Genomic DNA, 10,235 nt, shown 5'->3' with positions numbered 1-10,235 from the left:
TAGAACAGGGAATGTGTGCGGAGAGAACATAGAGGTGCGTAAACCCAGAGCAAGATACTCTGGGTAAAAAAACACATATAAAACAAAAAAGGGAGATGGACGTGATAGCCGCACCTCAAACGGTTGCGTCGTTTGTGCTCTATGTTCTCTCTCCTCTCTCTGAGAACTATCTAAAAATCATCTCTGCATTTTCCTTCATTTTTTTAAAAATGAAACTGTGGAATCCGTCGCGTCTCATGTTCTTCGTGTATTTTGATGTAGTTCCTCTAGTTTGTGGTCTAAATGCAGTCTTGCGCTGTTGGTTTCGGTGTGTGATTATCCGTTATACTCGTGTGGATGATGAAAGTGCCAATCAAGCCTGGTTAAGATTAGCTTTGCGATTTGTTTGTGCATTAGAGTTGCTCTCTTTGGAGTGCCAGTGTCCATATCTACGTCACTGATAATTTTAGATCGACTTAAAATGTAAAGAACTATTGGAAGCAATATTGTAGCATGTCGTCAAGTTTTGTGTTTTGTTATGTCTGTTGTATGAGCCTTTGGATTTACTACAAATTTTGAATGAATAGGTTTACATGTACTTTTTTGTAATACCGTAAGTTTAAAAAAAATAAAATATGAAAAAATGCTGCTATTTGATAAGTGAAATATACAGAAATATTTTAGTTGAAAAAAACTATGTCTGGTCTTTTGATTAGGATCGTGCTCGTTTTCGACAGGGGTATAAACGAGGTGTATCGATATAAATTACATAGACGCAGTAATAATAGTCGACCTTGTGCCAAACTAGACCATCACAGCTTCTCAACGTGTAGGTGTGTGATGAAACGTTAGATATCAATAACTTATTTAGAAGCATTGAACAAGTGCCAATCAATCAGTATCTTTTAGTTCCAATGAAAAGATAATCAGCGATTGAAAAAATGGTTGTTTTTACCCCATAGCTGCGTAGACTAAGAGAAGCATTGTTTTATGCATCCATATGGTTTTGATACACTCAGTAGAAGCATCCTGTGCATTCGTTTAACCTGTGGCTTCCGCACTGCTTTTACGTCATATTGTCCCTGTAGGTCGGCATGGAGTAGGCATACATATGTTATACACATGTTATTAAGCACTCATAACACAGCCATTTATGAAAGTGTGTTTTGTGGATTTAGGTGTTATCTTTTTGCACGTCTCTATTGCATGATATCCAAGTGAATTATTGAGGGGTGGGAAATCAAACACTAACAGAAAAAAAGAATAAGAATAAAAAAAAAGAAGTAACCGTTCTGTGTCCTACGTCGCTCTGAGACACGGTTCTGCATGTGTCACAAACGGAGCACTCTTTCTTTTGTCACTACATCTGGTTTTTACTGCTTATGTTTCTCTCGGTCAGATGGGTGTGGCCTTATAAACGCCAATGCACATAGGCCTAAGAACTGCAGCGTAACCATGGGAACTGGAGTCAATCAGGAATTTATGAAAAAGCGAAAGGATTCCAGTTTACGGCAAAGCGAGACATCTCTCGGTCTCTGATTTCAAGGGAAAACACCCGTGCATGGAAACGTCGTTTCATTTTCGAATTTCGGCTACGGTCACGTTTGTTCACATGAAGAACTGCATTCATTGGTTTCAGACTTCTCTAGTTTCTCAGCTTGATTCTCCTAACCCCACATGTAATTTATGAATGTATTTACATTTGCATAAACTGAAACAAAATGTTATTTCAATGTTAAATGTCTTAGGTGTGACGTTTACGGCGGAGGTTGTAAAGTTCATGTAATTCAATCATATCTGTCAGTGTTAGGAAGGCCCAGAGCCACATTAGCACCCAAAATTCATTTCTCTCCTCCTGTCTGCTGATGTATCAAATGCACTTTACTGAGCATTAGGTCCCATCACAAACACACACACACACAGTGTAACCTTCTACTGGATGCAAAACTGAACCAAGCAACCTGTTTTTAACATGGAAAACTTTGACAGATATATTGTTGTTTTTCCTGTTGTTGTGTTTTTATTCTTTTCATTTTTTGGTGTTTGTAAATGAGTTGTAATTTTTTAAAGTGTGTTTTATTTTTGTATTTTTGTTCATTTCGGGGAGGAGAGGTCAGAAGGAGAGTGTATGATGTGTGTCCTGCATTCCACTGTCTCTCCTATAACATTCCCTTGTGTGGGTGTGTGCGTGTGTGTGTGTGTGTGCATGTGTGTGTGAGAGAGAGAGAGAGACAGAGAGATTAAGTGAGTGTGTATGTGAGAGAGTTAATGAGAAAGTTTGCATGGGTTTGTGTTTGTGAGTGTAGGTACATGCAGACACTATTGTTACCATTGTAATTGCCAACTGTGTGAAGCTGAACTGCTTTAAAAGTGAAAGGTGTTATTTTTGATTTTCAAAACTGTACGTTCTGTTCAGTTTAGAGGAATGGAAAATAAATTGCAGAAACCTCTGAAAAAGTTTTGGTGTTCTTCATTCATTAAAGCAGCGTTTCCCAAACCTTTCTGTCTCACGTATACCGCCACAGCCCCATTAGTAGGGCTCAAGCACTCAACAAAAATATATTAATATTCACAATATTTAATGAATTTCATTTTTACTGCACTGAAAAAAATTATTCATTGAATTTAATCAATTTTTTTAAGGTAAGCGGTTGCAATCAATTAATTTAAGCTACATTTAAACAAAAAAGATTAGTAATGTAAAATAAAATATAAAACTTTTGTTTAAATGTAGCTTAAATAAATTGATTGCAACCACTTACCTTAAAAAAATTGATTAAACTCAATGAATCTTTTTTTTTCAGTGTGTGTTCTGTATAAAAGCATACTGTAAAAATATAAACTTCATGGGGCGGTTTCCTGGACAGGGATTAGACTAGTCCTAGACTAAAACATTTTTAAGAGCTGTCCATACTGAAAACAACTTACACTGACATATCTGAAAATACATCGGGGCCCTTTGTTTTGCCTCAAAATGCATACAGGTAATGTTTTTAGTAAGGCATGTTTGTTAAAACTAGTTATATTTCCTAATTAAACTAAGGCCTAGTCCTGGATTAAGATAATCCCTGTCCAGGAAACCGCCCCCATATCTTTAATGACTGAGTAAGGTCAATGAAATCAAACTTTAACACTCCACATCTCATAATAGATTGATTCTTTCACCTGTATCTCTCAGACAGTGTTGCATATTTGTAATATTAAGAATATTATCTAAAAATACAAACTCACCAAGTAGCACACACACACACATACATATATATATATATAAAGTACTGTGCAAAAGTCGTAGGCCATCATGCTCCATTAGATTTGTTGTTTTTGCAATTGTATAGTGATCATATATAATTATTTCTCAGTCTCTTAGAATACAACCAGAAAATATAGGAAAGTTGTATGTAGTATTAAAAACAGTATAAGAAAGTGTCAAGTATTTAGGGTAAACTCCCCTTCCACTTGAGGAATAGCAGGACACTTGGAGGATCTCTTAAACCTAAATGAAATTAAATCTTTATTTTCTAATTCTATTCGCATATTAAATACAGACTGATGCCAAAAGAAGACATTTAGTCCTAAAATTGTTTTGTTTTTAATTTTGTGTACATATTTCCTGTTTGTATCTTCATAAAAAGAGTACAAAATAAATATGGATGGACATTAACCCGTTAATTGGGACTGTCCCGTGAGCGGGACACCTAAGTTTACTTCAATATTTTGCATGTAAATTTTAATCTATCACGACAAACTATATATTGTTGGAAAGGTCTAAGAATGTTATTTTCATATTTCAAAACCTTTTAGCGGTAATAATAAGGCAGTTACAGTAATTTATTCATTTGTGACACAAGTATGCAGCAAACCTCAAAGCAAACCAGCACAAACCTCAGTTTTTTGACAATTTTATGTATTAAAAATTATACTATATTGCATTTTTATTTATTACAAATAAATGTAAACTGCTTTAAAAAAAATATTATATTTTCACCTCCAGACACTTCCCTAAAAAACGTTGAAGTGTCTTCTTTAAAACCAAAAATTACCAAAATTAAAACCAAATTTAGGCTTCTAGAAAAAAAAAAATGCCAGGGTTATATTAATTTAAAGGTGTATATCACCTTTTCACCAACCCCCCACTCAACAAGGGCTGCGCCAGTTAAAGGGTTTTAAAACTTTATAAATATATATGATGATAACACTTTACAATAAGGTTGTATTTGTTAACATTAGTAAAAGCATAAGCTAACATGAATGAACAATACCTCTGCAGCAGTGGTTTTCAAACTGGGGACCGCGAGATGGTGCCAGGGGAGCCCCAGCTTTACGACATTTTATAAAATACATTAATTTTAATAACAAACAGCACTACTAGGTATAATTTTATATGTTTTGTTTAATTAAAATATTATTTTTTAAAACTGTTTTTTTCATAAATTTTATTTCGGGGGGCTGCGAAAAAATGCACTGTACACAAGGGAGGCCGCATGCTGAAAAAGTTTGGGAACCACCGCTCTACAATTAATCTTAATTCATGCTATATACAGCATTTACTTATGTATTATTATTATTGTATTATTAAAATACAAAGATTTTACGCCCGCAGCCAGCGCATGTTTTACATGGTTTCCAATGTAAGCTCAGCGTTTTTCAAATAAGCCAGCAGCTAGCGAGTTTTTTTCGCGCTCTGCGCTGAGCGTCGCGAGTTGAAAAAGATTCAACTTTGGGTGAAAAGCTCCGCTCGTCAAGTTCTCACATGGCCGTCCAATCACTGTGGAGGAGGGGCAGGACAAGTATCACAACAACCAACCGGCTCATAACTCAAGTATCACAGCTATCAAAGCACTTGGCTGAATAAAGCTGGTGCTCAGCTGAAAAAACAGCTAGCAATCGTTGTCCTCCAGGCGTTTTCAAACGCATTTAAAAGTTTTGGTGTGCACAACCCCTTACCGTTTTGGAATCCATTCAGCTGATCTCCGGGTCTGGCGCTAGCACTTTTAGCATAGCTTAGCATAGCGTAGTGATAATACGCATTGCCCGAAAATAGTCCCCTAGGTTACTTTCAACAGCAGGGGACTATTTTCGGGCAGTGCGCAACATCACTACCCCCGCCGCAGCCATGGTGCACCAGCAAAGTCCTTGATTACCACGCCAGAATGAGAGCATAGCTCCCAACCAAATCTGCCTACAAAATTGCAGCTTTTAATTTTCTTTCTGTCTTAATATACAATGTAACTACAGAAAAGCCAAGTTTTAAATAGGAAAAATATTTAAACTCTTTGGTTATTTTTTAGTGCGATGCCAATGGTCCAATCAGACTCAATGGATTGTGCTAAGCTATGCTAAAAGTGCTAGCGCCAGACCCGGAGATCAGCTGAATGGATTCTAAAACGATAAAAATCAAATGTTTAACTCTAGGGGAGCTGGAAAATGAGCATATTTTCAAAAAAGTGGAGTGTCCCTTTAACGAAAATTAACAAAGATTAGTAAATGCTAAAAAAACCTATTGATCATTGTTAGTTCATGTTAGCTAAGGCATTTACTAAGTTTAACAAATACAACCTTATTGTAAAGTATTACCATTTTAACAATAAATGCAAAAAGTGTATTAGGAGAAATCAAATCAGTGTGTAATGAATCACAAAATTAAGATTTTAGGTCATTTTGAGTCTTATGTATTACATTTCAATTTCAGTGTGGCTACTGAATGCCATATTAAGTCAATGTTCATTTAAATATGACACAACATCTGTCTGTGATATAGCCAGTGGAAACACATTTTGAAGCCCTCTCTCTCTCTCTCTCTCACACACACACACACACAGAGAGAGAGAGAGACCGAGGTGATTGTGTGGTGATGCTGTGTGAAAGTGGTATGGTCCTGCAGTGCTGCAGTTTGATGACATGGTTGAAGTGCCATTATGATGAATGGCAAGATCAGTATGAATCATAACGTCTGCCTGTGACGCTGTTAGGTTTCTTAAAGCCATTAAGCGTGTGCATATTTGAGATGCACAAGCAATAATACATACCTAAACAACATTTGTGTAACGAATTGATCATTTACACAAATTATAGCTAAGAAGAAAGTGCATGAGTGCGTTTATGCAATTAAGAGGACAAGTAGTGAATCATTTGTATGTTAGAAGAACATTTTAAAATGTCTTTGGTACTGCTGAGCTGAAGTGGACTACCTGGTTGCCTTGGATACCTCTTGGAGCCATACCTCAATTGTCCTGTTGCCTCTATAACAAAACCCTCCTCTATTACACACACACACATATACTGAATGAACAATGAATGCCACACTATGACACTTTCTTCAGTTTTCACATAGCAAAACTAATAAAACATTAAGGATCTTAAACATCATAGAATGATGCAGAGATATCCATATGGTACAACAAATAGGTGATCAGTGATCACTTTGTCTTGCCTCAGCAGTTGCCATGGCAGTGAGACTGCTGTAAACTGCAGTTTTGTATAGATGTTCATACGTGCTATGTTTACTTGATTATGCATGTGAGCAACAAATCAAGAATATGTTTCCCAGAATGCCATTCTAGACTTCATTATGAAGAGTACTGTGTCAGTATGACTTCACAGACAATAGTCACATATCGACATAGACTGAGAGACTCTACTGATTTTTTTTTAGTACAATACATTGTAGTTATACCTAAACAATAGCCCTTATGTAAATACAGTACATTAATATACTGTAATAATAAAAAACATTTGCTTTTGTTTAATTCTTTTGCATATTTTGTTTTAAATAATTAGCAATATTTCTTGTAACACACAGGTATCATCCAGTGGGACTGCATGTGTTAATTCAGTAATAGTTAGATGACTAAAATTAATCTAGTGGCCCAAAGGAACGAGCTCTGTGGGTCATAAAATCAATTGTTTTCTGTTGGTGTTTAGTAGTAACACATTTCATTATAACAGACCCAAGGGCTCATTTTCACCACACAAAGCCCATGACAACCTAATAAGCCCAATATATGATCAGAATAATGAACAGAGGGCTTCTTTCACGTCTTCAATTAAGACTCTGTACACTCATCTAAAGGATTATTAGGAACACCTGTTCAATTTCTCATTAATGCAATTTTTCTATCAACCAATCACATGGCAGTTGCTTCAATGCGTTTAGGGGTGTGGTCCTGGTCAAGACACTCTCCTGAACTCAAAACTGAATGTCAGAATGGGAAAGAAAGGTGATTTAAGCAAGTTTGAATGTGGCATGGTTGTTAGTGGCAGATGGGCCCGTCTGAGTATTTCACAATCTGCTCAGTTACTGGGATTTTCACGCACAACCATTTCTGGGGTTTACAAAGAATGGTGTGAAAAGGGAAAAACATCCAGTATGTGGCAGTCTTGTGGGCGAAAATGCCTTGTGATGCTAGAGGTCAGAGGAGAATGGGCCGACTGATTTAAGCTGATAGAAGAGCAACTTTGACTGAAATAACCACTCGTAATAACCGAGGTATGCAGCAAAGCATTTGTGAAGCCACAACACGCACAACCTTGAGGCGGATGGGCTACAACAGCAGAAGACTCCACCGGGTACCACTCATCTCCACTAAAAATAAGAAAAAGAGGCTACAATTTGCACGAGCTCACCAAAATTGAGTCTCAATTTCTGTTGAGACATTCAGATGGTAGAGTCAGAATTTGGCGTAAACAGAATGAGAAGATGGATCCATCATGCCTTGTTACCACAGTGCAGGCTGGCGGTGTAATGGTGGGGGATGTTTTCTTGGAACACTTTAGGCCCCTTAGTGCCAATTGGGCATTTTTTAAATGCCATGGCCTACCTGAGCATTGTTTTTAACCATATCCATCCCTTTATGACCACCATGTACCCATCCTCTGATGCCTCTGATCCTCCAGCAGGATAATGCACCATGTCACAAGGCTCGAATCATTTCAAATTGGTTTCTTAAACATGACAATAAGTCCACTGTACTAAAATGGCCCCCACAGTCACCAGATCTCAACCCAGTAGAGCATCTTTGGGATGTGGTGGAACGGGAGCTTCGTGCCCTGGATGTGCATCCCACAAATCTCCATCAACTGCAAGATGCTGTTCTATCAATATGCCACGTTCAATCATGCCACGTAGAATTAAGGCAGTTCTGAAGGTCGAAAGGGGGTCAAACACAGTATTAGTATGGTGTTCCTAATAATCCTTTAGGTGAGTGTATGTCATCCAGTCCTTTAAAACATTAGGAATTGTAGGAATTTATTAAATTTGTTACATGCGTTTAGAATTTTTTCTTTACATTTTTTGGAATGCTTTTCCATTTTTTAATCATGCTGTGTCCAGCTGCAGAAATGTCCACTGGTTTGTAACTTAATATTAAGAATTCAAACGCAGATAAGCCAAGGCCTTATCTTAATACAGCACACAGTGTCTTTACAAGTCCCGCAGGAGACGAGTACATCTTTTTTGTGCACCTCATTAAAAGCATGTCCATCTAACACGATAAATCAGGCATCTGTTGTCTGTAGAAAAGAGCTTAATAGAGAGTGTAATGTTTCTTTGATATAATTTTTTTAATTTGTTGATATCTGAACACCTGTTCTAATAAAGCATGGCTAATTGATGTTGTGTTGTGCTGTTGATGCATTTTCTGAAATATAAATGTGATTCTTCAGTTTATATGTGGAGGTACTGAATAACCTTAAACATGCTTTTCGGAAATGGGCGATAACAACAAATAATCATGGCATATTCTGATTTCAGAACCATCTGGTACTCGCTGGTCTTTTTGCTCTCTCTCTCTCTCTCTCTCTCTCTCTCTCTCTCTCTCTCTATTTTCCTGCTATATCACTCTTACACTTCCATCAGAAGTGCTGTGTGCATTGTGGAAGCTTGTAAATTTACAACTGGACCACATTTTATGTGCTTACTCAGACACAAATACAGAAGGCTCACTGTGGATTATCGCCAGCATTATATACAGATAAGACATGGTTATTGACAGTGGTACATTAAATCTTTTTTTCACACCCCAGACATCATGTCACACAATATTTCACATCGCACACACCCTACTTCAGTACTCACATTTGGACATTGAGTGGCTTATATGATGTAGCAGCAACCCAAAAGCTCTGTGCAGCACTGCAGCATCGCTACATTAGTACTAGATGGATTTAAACAATAAAATATTATTTGATGTATTTAAAACACACTGTATATAACAATATAATGGCATTAAGCATGGACAGAATCAATACTGTACACTTAATATAAAGCCATTATAGTGATCAGTAGGCCAAATGACGCACTTAATCTGGACAACTTGGAAGTAATTGGGATCCATTTAAATGAAATGTACCGTTTCACCTTCATATTCAAGGTCATACATAATTTCAAGGTCATCAGATGTATATGAAAATCTGTTGGGGTAAGATGCCTTTTCCTGGTACATCTTTTTTTATATGACAGAGCATTAACTGTAGTGGAAGGCCATACCGAAGTAATCTGTGAGATTACTGTAGCTTCGCTTGCTGCCTTCTCCTATAGAGGTGTCTGTTTTTCAAAGATAGTTGTGGAGGGGAGGATCTCATCATTAAATCATGTTGTCAAGGCGACAAGTTTGTGTGGAGCATGGCTTTGAGCAGTGTATGTCAGAACACAGGCGTATTCCTGTCACGATTTCATCACCATTTCTGCGTAACCTTGGCAACCCTAACTCCCAGAAAGCCACACCAGTTCAACTAGGTAAATACATAGTACATTTACTCATACTGCTTTGTCAAGAGATTCAAGGCGCAAACAGTCGTATGCAATTCCAATACTTTGGTTGGAGCTCTGCGCAAAACATCTGCACATCTGTAAATATCTGTTTAAGCTGATGACTTCAACATATATGAAGTGCATGTTGGTTAGTCACATTTTATAATTTCGCAATGTTATGCACACTTGTAGGTCTTGCTCAATTGATTTCCCCTGTATGATCAATACATTTTAGCCTATATAAAACACTGCAGTGGCCATATCAACATTTGCATGCCGTTTCTTTTCTCTTTTGGCTTCCAGTGGTCAATAGTGACGAAGGTATATGCAGTCCAGCACTGTGCCCCTGAAGTTGATGTTGTTAGCATTATTACACCTGATCAATAACTATTAATGAAGCAAACCATGGCTGATTCAAGATGTGGCTCTTGCTCTGCCGTTGCCATGGAAACCAGAGCTGCAGCGCTGCAGGCTCAAATTGGGAGTTGGAAGAAAAAGACAGAAAAGG

Source organism: Misgurnus anguillicaudatus, chromosome 22, assembly GCF_027580225.2.
Source record: "Misgurnus anguillicaudatus chromosome 22, ASM2758022v2, whole genome shotgun sequence".
In the NCBI taxonomy this organism is placed as follows: Eukaryota; Metazoa; Chordata; class Actinopteri; order Cypriniformes; family Cobitidae; genus Misgurnus; species Misgurnus anguillicaudatus.
This window is presented reverse-complemented; position numbering follows the sequence as displayed.